This window comes from Scyliorhinus torazame, chromosome 2 (genome assembly GCF_047496885.1).
Source record: "Scyliorhinus torazame isolate Kashiwa2021f chromosome 2, sScyTor2.1, whole genome shotgun sequence".
Classification (NCBI taxonomy): Eukaryota; Metazoa; Chordata; class Chondrichthyes; order Carcharhiniformes; family Scyliorhinidae; genus Scyliorhinus; species Scyliorhinus torazame.
Window position 1 is genome coordinate 343,571,970 of NC_092708.1, and position 19,429 is coordinate 343,591,398.

Consider the following 19,429-nt stretch of genomic DNA (forward strand, 5'->3'; position numbering starts at 1 on the left):
CTGTGATTGAATACAATTTTGCTGTTGCTGATAGCCCACAGCGCTTCATGGGTGCCCAGTTTTTGAGTTGCCAAATCTGTTTGAAATCTATCCCATTTAGCCCAGTGCTCTTACCCTACACACTGTGGAAGGTTTCTTTAAGATGAAGATGGGACTTTGTCTCCACGGACTCTGTGGTGGTCACTCCACGGACTCTGCGGTGGTCACTCCACGGTCTGTATGGTGGTCACTCCTCCGACTGTGCGGTGATCACTCCTACCAACACTTGACATGGGCAAATGTATCTGCTACAAGTAGATTGGTGAGGATGAGATGAAGTAAGTTTTTTCCTCGTGTTGGTTGTCTTTCCACTTACTGCAGATCCAGTCTAGCCACAGTCTCCTTTTAAGACTCTGCCAGCTTAGTCAGTAGTGGTGCTACTGAGCCACTCTTGGTGATGGACATTCTGTGCCCTTGTCACCCTCAAAGTTTCCTCCAAGTGGTTTTCAACATTGAGGGGTCCAATGAAAGACACAGTTGGCCAAAGAACAAACCTAGTCCTGCACTGCTGAAGAGTACAAAGATTAAGCCTATAATATCCCAGCCTTTAACGGATGGGTAATTGAAGTGTACTGGCAAGTATTGTATGCACTGGCAAGTATTGTATGCACTGGACAATCTTATGAGCGATAACTTGATTAATAGAATGGAGGAGTCCATCTCTTAGCATGTGTAATGTTCTGTTACAAGTGTTATGGGCCAGGGTTTAGAGAACCCCAAAGTATATCATGGAGTTCACCTGACCCACAACTTATAATAGATTGTGGTATGGGGAGCACACGGCTCACTCTACAGGTATGGTACAGCAGAAATGGAAAAGTATTTTTTTTAAAGCAAAACAATGTTTATTCTATGAACTCAAGTTAACCTTTTTAAAACATACAGTGAACATGTTAGCAACCATTAATTCAAATACAACCCCCAAAGAATGCAACACTAAGTAATGCTTAATAACTTCCCAAACAACATCCAGAAGACAGAAGAAACACCTTTTAACAGAAGCACATTAGGTTAAAGTCATTACTGTGGTGATGTGCATCAATGTAAATACATGTAGGCTAGCTAGACACTAGAGGGAGCATCAGAAACATCACACAAACACACTCAACCAATAGATCAGTTAGATAGGACACGACCAAAGGACATTCACGATACACACAGAGGTGACGCCACCACAAGAGGGCATTACACCAACCCATTTATAAAGGACACCACACACGTGATTTGCCTCTTTCCAGTGGAGACAGTCAGTGAGTAGAGACACAGGGTTGATTCAATATTACACCCACCACGTGGATTGCAGCAACTGGTTAGTCAGTCTGGGTAGCTATAGTAGGATTAGCAGTAGTGTCAAACCCGAGTAATAGAAGTGCAAATAGTTTAATAAACGTGTTGACGTTATCTCCACGTCTGAACCTTCCTTTGTCAAGTGCACCACAAGGAAGTTGCTTATGTTACACCGAGAACGTAACAAATCATGGTACCAGGACTGAACTGTTTCAATCCAGATAGCCATACGTCAGTGTACAGTGACAACCAGCAACGATACCCAGGCAAGATGTTTGAGATCCAGGTTCCGCAGCAGCTCCAGTACCACGGTGATCTCCGCGAAAACTGGCGGGCATTCCGGCAAATGTTTGAAATCGTCCTGGTAGCAGCCAAACTAGAAGACATGGCCGATGCTTCTCCTCACCATCGCCGTTGCCAGAGCAGAAGAAATCTTTTAAAAATTCAAGTTCTCCAAGGGGCAAAACAGGAGTGACTTCCAGGTGGTCCTGGACAAATTCGGCAAATACTGTGAGGAAAACACACTCCAACCACCAAGAAAAGGTAAGAGAAGCGCCAGTACTCACCACGATGCCGAGATCCCGGAGCAGAGAACAATTTTGATCGGCGGCCATCTTTCTAAAGGGACTGCACTTGCGCAGTTGCGCAAGAAGCGCAAAGAACGGGAAGGTCCGTTTGCGCATGCGCGAGACGCTGCACACACACAATCATGAAAACAGCCCCCTGTACAGGAACAGTGATTTGCGCATGCGCATACGCTTCCTACGTATGATGTCACATGCGTCATGGCGTCAGAGGCCCCGGACCACGTCCATTTAAAGGGGAAACGTCCCAAATCAAAGAAAAAATCTTTTAAAGCCGTAAAACAACCTTCTTTCACCTGGAATGACAGCACAATGCCTCAAATTGAACCAGGAAATTAAATTAACCTCCGAAGAACCCTGCAACAAGCAGTTACCTACGCCCAAACCAATGATTCCGACCTTGAATACATCGATACTGACCTTTACATTTTCTCTGGACCTCGCAAGCCCAATGCCATCTCTGACGCAAACAGTAATGATATGGTCCTAGAAGACAACGACTCAGATGAACCTTTCACCTGGGGAGGCTACCCCAGTACCAAATCCGAACCGCAACTAGACGTGTTGTACATTGACGACCCCGACGACGACTTCTTCGGATTTGAGGATCTTCAGCCCAGCAGATATGACATCCCGACTCGTGAGTGCAGGATTATGCTGCGGCCTGAAACCAAGAGACAGAGAGCGGTACAAGCTCTCCACGATAGAAGAAACGCAAGACTCCAGAGCACAGTCCTTGCACACACAAGACGTAACTCCAGTGTCACAACCCTCCGCAGTGAGCTCGTGGACAGCCTCCACGATAGAAGCAACGCAAGACTCCGACGCTCAGTCCTTGCAGGAACAAGACCATGAGGGTCTAGCAACCTCCTCTGACCAACTAGCGGCAGACAATGCAAGTCTGCCATGCTCAAGTAAACAGTAAGAAGACTATGACAGTCTACCATGCTCCAGTGCACAGCAGGACGACCATGATGGTCTATCATGCTACAGTGAAGAACAAAGCGACAATGACAGTCCAAGCCCAAATGAAGGACAGTCCACCCACATTGGTTGCACCACCAGATGAAGACTCTGACAATTTACCCAACACAAGTGAACAACAATCAGTTACTGAGGCTCTACCCACGGTATGTGAGACGAGTGACGACAGCATCCCACTTCCCATGCAAGATGTGCAAAGTGACAGACCTCAGCTAGTGTGTACAGAGGCACTCGACGGTCACTGTGAGACCACTGGTGCCTCCAGTGACACCACGATACTTCCACCCTCATTCGCTCGAACCTCTCCACAAGTCAATGCATTCCTGCATGTTCCGACTACAGACGTGCAGCTTCAAGAAATCTCAGCTGACTCCAGTGAACCTGCTAAGACTCCAGATGGGGAGCATCAACAAACCAACTGACTCAGTTAAAACAGACCAGACTCCAGATAGGGGGCAACCAAACGCCAACTCTGATTCACGTAAGCCGGACTTTACTCCAGACAGGGAGTGCCGCAACCTCAGTGATGGCACGCTCAGGGTGACAGCAGATTCCACAACGACAGGAGATGGACCACTTAACAATTACACTGGGTCAGTAATAACAAGCAGCGGCTACAGTCTAAGAGGAATATACCAATATTCACCACAGCTATATCCACACATTTGTTTCCACACCAGCAGTGCAGCCAATGACAGCTCATGCTGGACAAACTCAGTATTCAGGCATGCAGCAGCCAGCAGTCTATGCAGCATATTCTCAAACAGGCCAGCACTACGGATTGCCCACTAATGGAATCAAGACCGAAGGAGGACTACCACAAGCGCAATCTGCACTACAGACTGGATGCCTTAGTTACAGTCCAGGATTTGCTGCACCCAGGCCTGGCCAGACGGCATATTCCTATCAGATGCAAGGTTCTTGTTTCACACCATCACCAGGTATTTATGCGAGCAGCAATTCTGTTTCCAATTCGACAAGCTTCAACGGTTCTCAGCAGGATCACCCTTCCAGCACAGCATGTGGCCAGAACCAGTATGTGCAGTCTTATCCAACTTCAACATATGGTACATCCATGACCTTGAATGATATTGTTGATGGTACCTCTTCAACATCAACACCTTATCAGCTACAAGATGCCATCCGACAGCACCATCACAAACATCAAAAAAGAAAGGGACTCCAAATCAGACAGCGAAGTGATTTGACCACTTTTTGGTTCCTGTGGCACAGGGACGCTGATGGCGTTCATAACCAAGAGAGACATTTGACCATGATGATTGATGGTTTTTGGACTCACATGAATGATTTGGACTTATTGTTTAATCACTGTTCCCATGACTTGTATATACCTTATCCTATCTACCTGGTTTTTGTTCAATTTTCTCAACGTGTGCAGAAAATATGTAACATATAAAAAGGGGGGGATGTGGTGATGTGCATCAATGTAAATACATGTAGGCTAGCTAGACACTAGAAGGAGCACCAGAAACATCACACACACACACTCAACCAATAGATCAGTTAGATAGGACACGACCAATGGACATTCACGATACACACAGAGGTGACACCACCACAAGAAGGCATTACACCAACCCATATATAAAGGACACCACACACATGATCTGCCTCTTTCCAGTGGAGACAGTCAGTGAGTAGAGACACAGGGTTGATTCAATATTACACCCACCACATGGATTGCAGCAACTGGTTAGTCAGTCTTGGTAGCTATAGTAGGATTAGTAGTAGTGTCGAACCCGAGTAATTGAAGTGTAAATTGTTTAATAAACGTGTTGAAGTTATCTCACGTCTGAACCTTCCTTTGTCAAGTGCACCACAAGGAAGCCGCTTATGTTACACCGAGAACATAACAAGTCAATTACTGTTCGTAGTTTTAAATCACCAGGATCAATTTACAGTCTTTAGATTACAGAGAGAGATTCATACACCTTCTGGCTGTGACTGCAGCTATCGAGCTTTGAGAACGAAACTAAAACACACCCTGCAGCCTGCTCAAAAACGAAAGTAAAAAGCTGACATGACAGCCCAACTCCACCCACACTCTGACATCACTGCAATAATATGAGCAGCCAAACATTTCTTAAAGCAACATTCTCATGAGACCTCCCCCCAAGAAATAAAATAAACCATCAACTTCAAGATGGCTTCATTTTTCACCTTTTCACTATCCTTTAAGAAATGCACACAGTAAATATACTTTTCGTTTCAAAAAACAACACACTCAAACAGGTATAATAATACAGTCCATTTTTTTTTTCGTTCTTCTCCAACTGAAATTGCTTCCGTTCATCACATTCATGACAAAGCATCGGCTATCACGTTTTCTCGTCCTGCCACATGTACTTTTTTTAAATTAAATGACTGTAACAGTAAACTCCAACGAAACAGCCTTGCATTGTTATTCCGGAATCACTCCAAAAACGTCAACAGATTTTGATCAGTATATATAACGGTGTCAGACAGATTGTGAGTCACATAAATGTGAAAATGTTGCAAAGCCAACACCAAACTCAAAGTCTCCTTCTCAATCGTGGAATACTTTTTCTGGTGAGAATTCAATTTCTTTGAAAAATAACCAATAGGTCGCTCTAGCCCTTTGTCGTCGTCTTGTAGAAGCACCGCACCTACGCCCACATCACTCGCATCAACCGCCACTTTGAATGGTTTTGTATAATTTAGGATGGCTAACACAGGAGCAGTGGTTAACACAGCCTTCAGGCCATCAAATGCCTGTTGACACTCCGCTGTCCACTGGAATTTGTTACGCTTCTTAAGCAAATCTGTCAGTGGAGCAACCACACTGCTAAAATTGGGTATACATTTCCAGTAAAATCCACTCATACCAAGAAATCGCATTATTTCTCGTCGTGTCGAGGGAATCGGAAACTCCCCAATAACTTTTGTTTCCACATCCCGTGGGACCGTTCGACCCTGTCCGATTGTATAGGCCTTTCCAAATTCACTTTTGGCTAGGTTTACCACAAAACCCGCCTCCTGAAGTCGATCGAATAACTCCATCAGATGTTTCAAATGTTCTGTCCATGTCTGGCTGAAAAGTACGAGATCGTCGATGTATACCACACAATTAGGTAATCCTGAAACAACTTTGTTAGTTAACCGTTGAAATGTGGCTGGGGCGTTTTTCATGCCAAATGGCATAACTTTGAATTGGTATATACCATCTGGAGTCACAAAAGCTGAAATCTCCTTCGCCCTTTCGGATAAAGGTACCTGCCAGTAATTTTTAAGCAAATCCAGTTTGGAAATAAAAATGTGGGATAGGATAAGAGTCCGTTCTTGTAACTGCATTAGTTTTTCTATAGTCCACACACAACCATTGGGTACTGTCTGGTTTTGGTACCATCACTATGGGTGAGCTCCATTGGCTGCAACCCACTTCAATTATGCCATTTTTAAGCATACTTTCAATCTCTTTGTTAACCTGTGCCAATTTTAAAGGGTTAAGTCTGTATGGATGTGGACATCCAGGTGTGGCGATGACCAGTTAAGTCGCACGTTTCGGCAGCTCCTGGTGGAACGGACTTTTGGGCTCTTAAAAGGAGCCCCAACGGCAATTTAAACGGCCAAAAACACTGTGCGGTAAACTGGAAGGGAATCCCCCCCGGACACGCATGGATAAAGGAGAGGATAGCAGCCGGATTGCGGAGGATCCTCTGGAGCAGCGGCAAGGAAGGCAAGCTCAAAGCAAGATGGCGTCGGAAGGTGGCCGTTTGTTATGGGGCCCAGACCAACAAGAGTTCCTGCGGCGCTGTGTGGAAGAGCTGAAAAAGGAATTGAAGAAGGAGTTGTTGGCCCCGATATTACAGGCGATTGAAGGGCTAAAGGAGGAGCAGAAGACTCAAGAGCAGGAGCTTCGGGTCGTGAAGGCAAAGGCTGCTGAAAACGAAGATGAAATACAGGGCCTGGTGGTGAAGACCGAGACGCACGAGGCGCAGCACAAAAGGTGTGTGGAAAGGCTGGAAGTACTAGAGAATAATTAGAGGAGGAAGAATTTAAGGGTTCTGGGTCTTCCCGAAGGCGTAGAAGGGGTGGACGTCGGGACATATGTGAGCACGATGCTTCACTCGCTAATGGGATCGGAGGCCCCGGCGGGCCCTTTGGAGGTGGAGGGAGCTTATCGAGTTATGGCGCGAAGACCAAGGGCAGGAGAAATACCTCGAGCCATAGTGGTGAGGTTTCACCGCTATAATGACAGAGAGATGGTCCTAAGATGGGCGAAGAAAACTCGGAGCTGCAGGTGGGAGAACGCAGTGATCCGCGTACACCAGGATTGGAGTGCGGAGGTGGCGAGAAGGAGGGCAAGTTTTAATCGGGCTAAGGCGATGCTTCACAAAAAGAAGATCCAGTTTGGAATGTTACAACCGGCGAGATTGTGGGTCACACACCAAGGGAAGCACCACTACTTTGAGACGGCAGAAGAGGCGTGGCTTTCATTGTGGACGAGAAGCTGGAATAGTCTGGCGAGAGAAAGAACTTTTGGGACAAAGTGGTGGGGTGATTATGTGGGGCGAGGAAAAAGGGGGGGGGGTTTCAGTTTGTTAATCTTGCGATCCTGTAACTTTTCTCTCTTCCCCATGATGGGGGGGGGGGGGGGGGGGGGGGGGGGGAGGAGTAGTATGAGGAACTGTGGGCACCGGTCATTAGGGGCGGGGCCGAGTGGGAAACGCGGGCTTTGTTCCCGCGCTATGGTAATTATGGCGGGAACAGGGACGCAGGAAGGAGGGGGCCTTGCACAGTGGGGGCCGAGGACAAGGGGGGAAGCCGAGGTCAGCCAGAGTTCGCTGACTTCTGGGAGCAACATGGGGGGTGCAATTACGCTAGGAAGGGATCTAGCGGAGGGGGGGGGGAGGGGGTGTTAACTGGGTTGCTGCTGCTAAGGAGAAGGGGGAGCTGTTATGGGATGGGGTGGTCGAGGCGGGAGGGCGCCGTCGGGGGGATACACGGGTACGTGGGAACCGGGTGAGGAGCTGGGTTAAAAAAGGGGATGGCTAGTCGACAAGGGGGGGGGGGGGGTGGGTAAAGAGCCCCCCAACCCGGTTGATCACGTCGAACGTGAGAAGGCTGAACGGGCCGATTAAAAGGGCACGGGTACTCGCACACCCTAAGAAATTAAAGGCAGATGTGGTCATGTTGCAGGAGACGCATCTGAAACTGATAGACCAGGTCAGACTACGTAAAGGATGGGTGGGGCAGGTGTTTCATTCGGGTTTGGATGCGAAGAACAGGGGGGTGGCTATCTTGGTGGGGAAACGGGTACTGTTTGAGGCAAAGACCATAGTGGCGGATAGTGGGGGTAGATATGTGATGGTGAGTGGCAGATTGCAAGGGGAGGCGGTGGTTCTGGTGAACGTATATGCCCCGAACTGGGATGATGCAAATTTTATGAGGCATATGTTGGGACGTATCCCGGACCTGGAGGCGGGAAAGTTGGTAATGGGGGGAGATTTCAATACGGTGCTTGATCCAGGGCTGGACCGATCGAGGTCCAGGACCGGGAGGAGGCCGGCAGCGGCCAGGGTGCTCAAGGACTTCGTGGAGCAGATGGGAGGGGTAGACCCCTGGAGATTTAGTAGGCCTAGGAGTAAGGAGTTCTCATTTTTCTCCCATGTCCACAAAGTATATTCACGGATAGACTTTTTTGTCTTGGGAAGGGCACTGATTCCGAAGTTGACAGGGAAGGAATATACGGCCATAGCTATTTCGGACCACGCTCCACATTGGGTAGACCTGGAGGTAGGAGAGGAAAAAGAACAGCACCCACTCTGGAGAATGGACATGGGCTTATTGGCGGATGAGGGAGTATGTTTAAGGGTGAGGGGGTGCATCGAAAGGTACTTGGAGCTTAATGACAATGGAGAGGTTCAGGTGGGAGTGGTCTGGGAGGCGTTGAAGGCGGTGGTTAGAGGGGAACTGATATCCATAAGGGCACATAAAGGGAAACAAGAGGGTAAAGAAAGGGAGCGATTGCTGAAAGAACCTTTGAGGGTGGACAGGCAATATGCGGAGGCACCGGAGAAGGGACTGTACAGGGAAAGACAAAGGCTACATGTGGAGTTTGACCTGCTGACCACGGGTAAGGCAGAGGCACAGTGGAGGAGGGCACAGGGTGTACAGTATGAGTATGGAGAGAAGGCGAGTTGGCTACTGGCCCACCAATTGAGGAAGAGGGGAGCAGCGAGGGAGATAGGTGGGGTGAGAGATGAGGAGGGAGAGATGGAACGGGGAGCGGAGAGAGTGAACGGGGTGTTCAAGGCATTTTATGAGAGGTTATATAAGGCTCAGCCCCCGGAAGGGAAGGAGGGAATGATGTGTTTCTTGGATCAGCTGGAATTCCCTAAGGTGGAGGAGCAGGAGAGGGTGGGACAGGGAGCACAGATTGAGATGGAGGAGGTGGTAAAAGGGATTGGGAGCATGCAGGCAGGGAAGGCCCCGGGACCGGACGGATTCCCGGTGGAATTTTATAGGAAGTATATGGACTTACTGGCCCAGCTTCTGACGAGAACCTTTAATGAGGCTAGGGAAAGGGGGCAGCTGCCCCCGACTATGTCGGAGGCAACGATAGCGCTCCTTTTGAAGAAGGAAAAAGACCCGCTGCAGTGTAGGTCCTACAGGCCCATTTCCCTTTTAAATGTAGATGCTAAGCTCTTGGCCAAGGTGATGGCGACGAGGATAGAGGACTGTGTCCCCGGGGTGGTCCACGAGGATCAAATTGGGTTCGTGAAGGGGAGACAGCTGAACACGAACATACGGAGGTTGCTAGGGGTAATGATGATGCCCCCACCAGAGGGGGAGGCGGAGATAGTGGTGGCGATGGTCGCCGAGAAAGCATTCGACAGAGTGGAGTGGGATTATCTGTGGGAGGTGCTGAGGAGATTTGGTTTTGGAGAAGGGTATATCGGATGGATACAGCTGCTGTATAGGGCCCCGGTGGCGAGCGTGGTCATGAACAGACAGAGGTCTGATTACTTCCGTCTTCATAGAGGGACGAGGCAGGGGTGTCCCCTGTCTCCGTTACTGTTTGCATTGGCGATTGAGCCCCTGGCCATAGCACTGAGGGGCTCCAGGAAGTGGAGGGGAGTGCTCAGGGGAGGAGAAGAACACCGGGTATCCCTGTATGCAGATGATTTATTGCTGTATGTTGCGGACCCAGTGGAGGGGATGCCTGAGATAATGCAGACACTCAGGGAGTTTGGGGAATTTTCGGGGTACAAATTGAATATGGGTAAGAGTGAGCTGTTTGTGGTGCATCCGGGGGAGCAGAGCAGGGGAATAGATGACTTACCGCTGAGGAAGGTGACAAGAGATTTCCGGTACTTAGGGATTCAGATAGCCAGGAGTTGCGGAACCTTACACCGGCTTAATCTAACAAGATTGGTGGAACAGATGGAGGAGGATTTTAAGAGATGGGACATGGTGCCCCTGTCACTGGTGGGTAGGGTGCAGGCGGTTAAAATGGTAGTCCTCCCGAGATTCCTCTTTGTGTTTCAGTGCCTTCCGGTGATGGTCACAAAGGCTTTTTTCAAGAGAATTGAGAAAAGTGTCATGAGTTTTGTGTGGGCCGGGAAGACCCCGAGAGTGAGGAGGGGGTTCTTGCAGCGTAGCAGGGATAGGGGGGGGGCTGGCACTACCGAGCCTAAGTGAATACTACTGGGCCGCCAATATCTCAATGGTGTGTAAGTGGATGGGAGAAGGGGAGGGAGCGGCGTGGAAGAGATTGGAGATGGCGTCCTGCAAAGGAACCAGCCTACAAGCAATGGTGGCGGCGCCGTTGCCGTTCTCCCCGAAGAAATACACCACAAGTCCAGTGGTGGTGGCAACATTAAAAATTTGGCGGCAGTGGAGACGACATAGGGGAAGGATGGGAGCCTCGGTGCGGTCCCCGATAAGAAATAACCATAGGTTTGTCCCGGGGGAATGGATGGGGGATTTGGAGCATGGCAAAGAGCTGGGGTTGTGCAACTGAGAGATCTGTTCGTAGACGGGACGTTTGCGAGTCTGGGAGCGCTGACGGAAAAATATGGGTTGCCCCAGGGGAATGCATTTCGGTACATGCAACTGAGAGCTTTCGCGAGGCAACAGGTGAGGGAATTCCCGCAGCTCCCGATGCAGGAGGTCCAGGATAGAGTGATCTCGGGGACATGGGTGGGGGATGGTAGAGTGTCGGATATATACAGGGAAATGAGGGACGAGGGGGAGATCATGGTGGATGAGTTGAAGGGGAAATGGGAAGAAGAGCTGGGGGAAGAGATTGAGGAGGGGCTGTGGGCTGATGCCCTACGTAGGGTAAACTCGTCGTCCTCGTGCGCCAGGCTAAGCCTGATACAATTCAAGGTTTTACACAGGGTGCATATGACTGGAGCACGGCTCAGTAAATTTTTCGGGGTAGAGGATTGGTGTGGGAGATGCTCGAGAAGCCCAGCAAACCATACACACATGTTTTGGTCATGTCCGGCACTACAGGGGTTCTGGGTCGGGGTGGCAAAGGTACTTTCGAAGGTGCTGGGGGTCCGGGTCGAGCCAAGCTGGGGGTTGGCTATATTCGGGGTTGCAGAAGAGCCGGGAGTGCAGGAGGCGAAAGAGGCTGACGTCTTGGCCTTTGCGTCCCTAGTAGCCCGGCGAAGGATATTGCTTATGTGGAAGGAAGCCAAACCCCCGGGCGTGGAGACCTGGATAAATGACATGGCAGGGTTTATTAAACTAGAACGGATAAAGTTTGCACTAAGGGGTTCGGCTGAAGGGTTCACCAGGCGGTGGCAACCGTTCATTGACTACCTCGCAGAACGATAAAAGAAATGGGAAGGTAACAGCAGCAACCCAGGGGGGAAGGGGGGAGGGGGGCCCGGGTGGGTCCACAGGGGTGTTTTGTATAAATATTTGTACTAGGCTATGTATATTGGACTGTTTGATTTTATTTTGGAGAGTTATTATTTTTGATAGGGCAGTTGCCATTTAGTTTATATATTATTTATTTATTTGTTAAAAAAGGCCACTGTTATTTATACTGTTTTACTGTTGTAAAAAGGAAAACTTTTGTATTGTTTTGTTTGGCCAAAAAATCGGAATAAAATATATATATTTTTTTTTTTAAAGTCTGTATGGATGTTGTTTGATTGGAACAGCATTTCCCACATCTACATCATATATAGCCATTTTAGTACTTCCCAATTTATCTCCACAAACTTGCCCATGTGATATCAATAACACTTTCAGGTCAGTTTGTTTTTCCTCTGGAAGATAACTCAACAATTTATCCCAATTTTTAAGAACATCCTCATTTTCCAATTTAATTTGAGGTCTGTCAAATTCACAGTCATCTGGATTTGGTTCATCACTTTGAGTTAGGATCATTAAAACCTCCTCCTTTTTCTCTCCTTCCCTTTCAAAGTACCTTTTAAGAATGTTCACATGACACACTGGGTGAGTTTTCCTTCTATCCAGCGTTTTTACCACATAATTCATCTCATTTAATTTCCTTTCAATCTGATAAGGTCCAGAAAACCTAGCTTTTAAAGGTTCACCTACCACTGGTAACAATACTAAAACTTTATCTCCACTGGCAAAACTACAAACTTTGGATTTCTTGTCCGCCATCCGTTTCATCACATTTTGTGCAACTTTTAAATGGTGTCTAGCCAATTCACCTGCTCTATTTAATCATTCCCTAAAATTTGACACTTAATCCAATAATGTAATTTCCGATTTCTCACTCACCAATTTTTCCTTAATCAATTTAAGTGGTCCTCATACCTCATGACCAAAAATTAGATCAAAAGGACTAAATTTGGTTGACTCATTAGGTGCATCCCTAAGTGCAAACAGTACGAATGGAATTCCTTTATCCCAATCCTCTGGATAATCTTGACAATAAGCCCTCAACATTGTCTTTAATGTCTGATGCCACCTTTCTAACGCTCCCTGCGATTCTGGATGGTACGCAGTTGATTTAAATTGTTTTATTCCTAAGCTATCCATTACTTCTTTGATTAACCTTGAAGTAAAATTTGATCCTTGATTCGATTGTATTTCTGTGGGTAGTCCATATCTTGTAAAGAATTTAAGTAATTCCTCCACAATCTTTTTAGCTGTAATATTACGTATTGGAATGGCCTCTGGAAACCTCGTAGACACATCCACTATAGTCAAAAGATATTGATTCCCACTTTTTGTTTTAGGAAGTGGTCCTACGCAATCAATTAGGACCCTTGTAAAAGGTTCCTCAAATGCTGGAATGGGTGTTAAGGGTGCTCGTTTTATCACTGCTTGAGGTTTCCCTATCACTTGACATGTGTGACATGATTGACAAAATTTAACTACATCTTTATGTAGTCCAGGCCAATAAAAATGTTTTGGATTTTAGCTTGAGTTTTCCTTCTTCCCAAATGACCTCCCACTGGTACCTCATGTGCAACTCGCAACACCTCCTTCCTATACCCTACCGGCAATACTACTTGATGAACTTCTGCCCACTTTTCATCCGCCTGCATATGTAAAGGTCTCCATTTTCTCATCAAGACATTTACGGTAATAACACTCTGGTATATATTCAGATTCCTCCACCGTGTATGCTTTCTGATACATCCGTTTTATTTCTATATCTTTTTGTTGTAACCCCGCCAATTTTCCTGAACTAAAAATATCCACCTCATCCTCCACCTGTTCTTGTTCTTTTTCAACCATCTGATCAAAAATCATTTCTGATAATTGCACTTCAACTTCATCTTCACTCTTTGATTTCTCCTCTTGTCTTAACCTGTCACTTTGCGACCTTGTTACTACACAATCCGGAAAAATCCCAGGATATTCGTCCTTCAACACTTCAGTTGTCTGATTTTCCACTGGCTTATCAACCACAGTAGGCATCACTCCCACCTGCGATCCAGCTATATCATTACCCAAGATAAACTGTATTCCTGGACAAGATAGTTTCTCTATTACTCCTACTACCACTTCACCATTCTTCACTGGACTTTCCAACCTTATCTGATATAATGGAACACTACTCCTCATCACCCTGAATTCCACATATTACCACCTTTTCTGGCAACATTCTACCCAAACTACATAACTCCTCATCTCTTACCATTAAAGATTGACTGGCTCCCGTATCTCTCAAAATTGTGACTTCTTTACCTGCTGCTCCTGATACACATGAGTAAACTTTACCCACACAAGTAAATTCTTTAAAGAGATCTGGCACCTTCTTATCAATCACCTCTTGATCAGGCTGTACAATCTTTTGCTTCACTTCGCTTCACTTGGACTTCCTTTACCACTTTAACAAACCCCCACTGTCATATCTTTTTTACCACATCAGCCTTCCCAGTGCTTTTCTTCAACCACCAACACTGTGACTTTACATGGCCTAGTTTATTACAGTGAAAACATTTGAAACTTTTCATTTCTTTTCCACCCTCCTGGATTTCCTTTTTAATCTGAGGTACACTCTCCTTATTATCTCCCATCAGATCACCTTTACTTTTACCACTTGAGTATTTCTCATGTCCCCAATTTCTATCCCTCACAGGGTGAAACTGATGTCGGAAACCAAGCTTTGATTTATGAACTAATTCATAATCATCTGCCATTTCTGCTACAAATCTCGCAGTTTTAACCCTCTGCTCTTCCACATGAGTTCTCACTATATCAGGAATTGAATTTTTAAACTCCTCCAAAAGTATAATTTCTCTGAGAGCTTCATATGTTTGGTCTATTTTCAAAGCCCTTATCCACCTATCAGAATTACTCTGTTTGAGCCTTTCAAACTCCATGTATGTTTGACCAAATTCTTTCCTTAAATTTCTAAACCTTTGTCTGTAGGCTTCAGGCAGTAGTTCATATGCACCCAAAGTGGATTTTTTCACCTCCTCATACGTCCCAGATACCTCCTCCGGTAGTGATGCAAACACTTCACTAGCCCTACCTATCAACTTTGTTTGAATCAGTAATACCCACATGTCCTGTGACCATTTACTTTGTTTAGCTACCTTCTCAAATGAAATGAAAAAGGCTTCCAGTTCCTTCTCGTCAAACCTTGGACATATTTAAATAGATCCCCACCACGCTCTTTCTCACTATCCTCATCACTATCATCCAACTGTACGTTTCCCTTTATGTCTGCCAATTTTAACTGACTGTTATGTTTCATAGCCATTTTCTGAAGTTCAAACTCTCTCTTTTTCCCTTTCCTCTCTATCTCTTTCTTTTTGTTCTGCTAGGGCTATTCTTTCTTTGTTTCTTTCTTCTTTCTCCTTTTCTTTTTCGCTGATCTGTATCTCCCTCTCTCTTTCTTTTTCTCTCATTGTATATTCAAGCTAATTTAATTCTTTTCCATGTTCAAGTTGCTTAATCTGCAACTGGATCTTTGCTATTTCTAATGAGTCAGACTGTATCTCAGCCACTGCCATAATTACCTAATCTTTTTGCATTTTGTCAGGTAATGTTAACTGCAATGTTTTTGCCAAATCTAACAGTCTGCTTGCAGTCTCTGTCCGTAAGGTACTGCGTGTGACCGTCTCCACCCCCAAAAACTTCAGAGCCTCTGAAAGAGCCATTTTCCACAACACACTCCCTACTTAAACTGAAATACCACACTTGAAAAGCAACCACAATATGCTCACCCCTCACTGTCTTTAAGTTCACTAAGCCAATCCAATAGATAGACTTTATCTCCCTCGAGCCCCCAATTTGTTATGGGCCAGGGTTTAGATAACCCCAAAGTATATCATGGAGTTCACCTGACCCACAACTTTTAATAGATTGTGGTATGGGGAGCACACAGCCCACTCTACAGGTATGGTACAGCAGAAATGGAAAAGTATTTTTTAAAGCAAAACAATGTTTATTCTATGAACTCAAGTGAACCTTTTTAAAACATACAGTGAACATCTGAGCAACCATTAATTCAATACAACCCCCAAAGAATACAACACAAAGTAATGCTTAATAACTTCCCAAACAACATCCAGAAGACAGAAGAAACACCTTTCAACAGAGGCACATTAGGTTAAAGTCATTACTGTTCTTAGTTTAAAATCACCAGGATCGATTTACAGTCTTTAGATTACAGAGAGAGATTCATACACCTTCTGGCTATGACTGCAACTATCCAGCTCTGAGAACGAAACTAAAACACACCCTGCAGCCGGCTCAAAAACAAAAGTAAAAAGCTGACAGGACATCCCAGCTCCTCCCACACTCTGACATCACTGCAGTAATATGAGCAGCCAAACATTTCTTAAAGCAACATTCTCATGACACAAGATATGATTTCTCTGCAGTGCACCATAAAGTTTGATCTTCCCTGTGGAAGTTGCACAACATTGACAGATTTGATCGCAGTTGAAACTGTTTGAATTGGAGCCCCGGGTTTCATTGACTCTTACAGTTTGGAAAGACAGTCAGTTTTATGTCTAAACTGGAGGATCAAATGGATGGGCTTTGATCAGGTCACAGACCTTCTGGAGTCTGGTCTTCTGCCAATAATTGGATGATCAGAAGGCAACCTCACAGGAGTTGAACTGTCACTATGGCAGCTGAACATCTATCTTCATCAGAGGAACATCCAATGCCCACATCAGTGTCACTAAGTCAGCTGAACCAAACATCCCAACAGCAGTCTGCAACTGAGTCTTTTCTGCACTGGATTGCTAGACGTCACCGGCATAAACATATGTGCACTGTGTTATAAAAAGTGCACTTAAAAGCCATCACTGGGAATGTGTAGTTTTGTGGCACATGTGGCACTCAGTAAATAAAATCAGACTTTTGCAACTGTAACTTTGTGTGGATTGCTTTAACAATAACTAGGGACTCTGTAGTTCCGAATGTAAATGGTCAATAATATTCATATGTTTTGGAGGAAGAATGGACAGGCTGAAGGTTGGGATGGAGCACAGGGTTGGAAGGGAAACAAATTCAAGCAATTCATTGGTTCATGAGTTGATCTATGACATGAGTTGCATCTGCTGGTCTGAATCTTGCATCTTTTCCACCAACTCCTCTTGGGGTTTTGTAAAGTTTGCCTGCTGCTCCTTTCCCATGGTGGACAGAACCCTTGGAGTACACATCATGCCATTGTGGGATTTTTATTTTTCGGTGTTCCTCCAATTGGCCCAGGTATTTGAATTCTAGTCATTAGTTTGGATTTGTCCATGGGTGCTGCTATGTCTATTTTCATCAGGAAATCACGTGTGGCGTTTGTCAGTCAACTTATCCATCACATATTTATTGTAGCCTACACCTGCTCATTTGGCCTCTCAAACCTGCTCTGCTATTTGAAAACATACCCACATTATACCAGTGACTACAATTATTTGTAATTAGTTGGCTATAAAGCAATTTGGGACATCGTAAGGGGTGCTTTATAAATTAGGGTTTGCCTTCATTTCATAACACATGCATGCAGAGTGACTGAAGCAATGGTGAAATTGGAGGCCCAATGCTGATTCTCTCTAAGAATATACTTGCAATTTTACTCAAAATGTCAATCAAAGAAAATGTTCCCATTGCTTTATTGCATTGCTGATGCACGATGACCAGAGGAAATTGGGCTAGAAGGACAATTATACTCATTTGGGAGAAAATGATGCAGGTTGAGTCAACCATTTTCACACATTAGTCTGTAAGAGGGTTTGGAAATGATGACCTGCTCATTCTCTCAGTCAAGGAATCGAGTTTAACATCAAAATAGAAACCAGTTTTCAAATGGAACGAAAAGGTAGATTGAACTTTAAAATTCCGGGGTGCAACATTTGTTTTTCCGTTCTCAGCCAAGGAACTTGCAACACCTCCTTACAGTGCGACGTTGTGAGACATCCATCTTGTGATTGTCTACTTAAAAATGTTCACTGACAGTACAATTTTAACTGTGTCTCTGACATTTCCTCCTACTGCTAGTATATCTGACTCAGAACTGACTCATACTTTTTTTCATTTGTATTTAAATATTTTTCCTCCTCTTCTAGCTTTCTTGTTTCTTCCCCATTAAGAGGAAACTTGATGTCAGGGCTTTATGAAGCTGCTTTTATTCAACTATTAGAAGGAGCCTGAAAGCAGCGGGTTATTACCAACCTTCCAATTAATTGCAAGAATTAAAATGACTGATCAGAACTTCGTGGGCGGGATTCTCCGTTGGCTGACACCGAAATCACTAAACGCGATTGGGCGGAGAATAGGCTACGATGCTAAAATCGCGGCGGGCACGCATTTGACGCCAAATCACAATTCACAGACACCTTGACAGCAGCATTAATGCAGTCCGGAACACACGTACAGAAAACACCATTTGAGTGTCATTAGTGGGCCTGATCCGGTATTCTCCGGGGCCTCCACGATACTCCGTCTCCGATGGGCCTAGTTCCCGACGGCGCGGTTGACTTGTGCTTTTAAAAATCGTGAAACCAGCATTGTGGCTGCTGAGGGAGAGAGAGGAGGTACGGAAAGTATCCAACATCGCTATAGTTTGCTGGCCGGGGGACTTCTGCCAGGGCCGGGGTGGGTAGCAAGTGGTGGCCAGGAGGTGGACTGTCTGGGTGGACGGGCATGTAACACCATTGCAGCAGCTGACAAAACAGCCATGCAGCTACATATACCACTAACAGCCCACCGTAAACTTTGGGCAAAGGGTCATATAGGTGCCTCCCAGACTACTACCCTAAGTGCACTCTGGCCCCAGCCAACCCATCAGCTGTATGGGCGCGCTCCAACACTACCAGTGCCATCTTGTTGGCTGGGATGAGTACTTGTGGGGATTGTAATGTGTATATGCGGCTGCAGCTTGTCAGTCCCTGGACGACATTCGCACCATTTTTCATTGGAATTGATTGTGTTCCACGTGGCACTGGTGATAGCCTCTCCACAGTTGCTGAATCGATCCAGGTTTGACGCCAGTTTTGATGTCATGAAAGTCAACAAATTCTGCGTCGGCGTCAACACTTAGTCTCAAAAACAGAATCCCGTCCACGTTTTTTACAACTCTCATAAATCTGGAGATATTCTTAAAAATCAAGATTATATGGTATAAACATTAACCGATATGGATAGTTTCTTTATAAAACTCATTAGGGGCGTATTTAATCTCCATGTCAGAGCTCTTTACAGAAATTATATTGCAGTCCCATTTGGGTATATTGAGCCTTAATTTCAGGGACCAACAATCTGTGTCCAAAGAGTGCATGAAGAACTGAGATTGAGTCACACCATTTTTTTTCAAACATCCAGAGTGATTGCCTAATATGGGCAGTTTCTTCCCACCACATAGATCAATGGGAAGCCTAATGCCTGATTTACAATCTCTCAGGAAACTGGAAGGCCAAGTGTCAGGCTCACTCCCAAATATGGGGCAAGTTTCTCCTCTTCGTGGGTGTCTCCTTCCAGTGATTATCTATCGGAGGTCATTCTGGGAAGTCTCAGTAGTCTCCTTCCCTCCTCATTTATGAATCAAATTCTCTCTTCCCCACTGTCTCTCTTTTCTTAACCCCACCACCAATCCC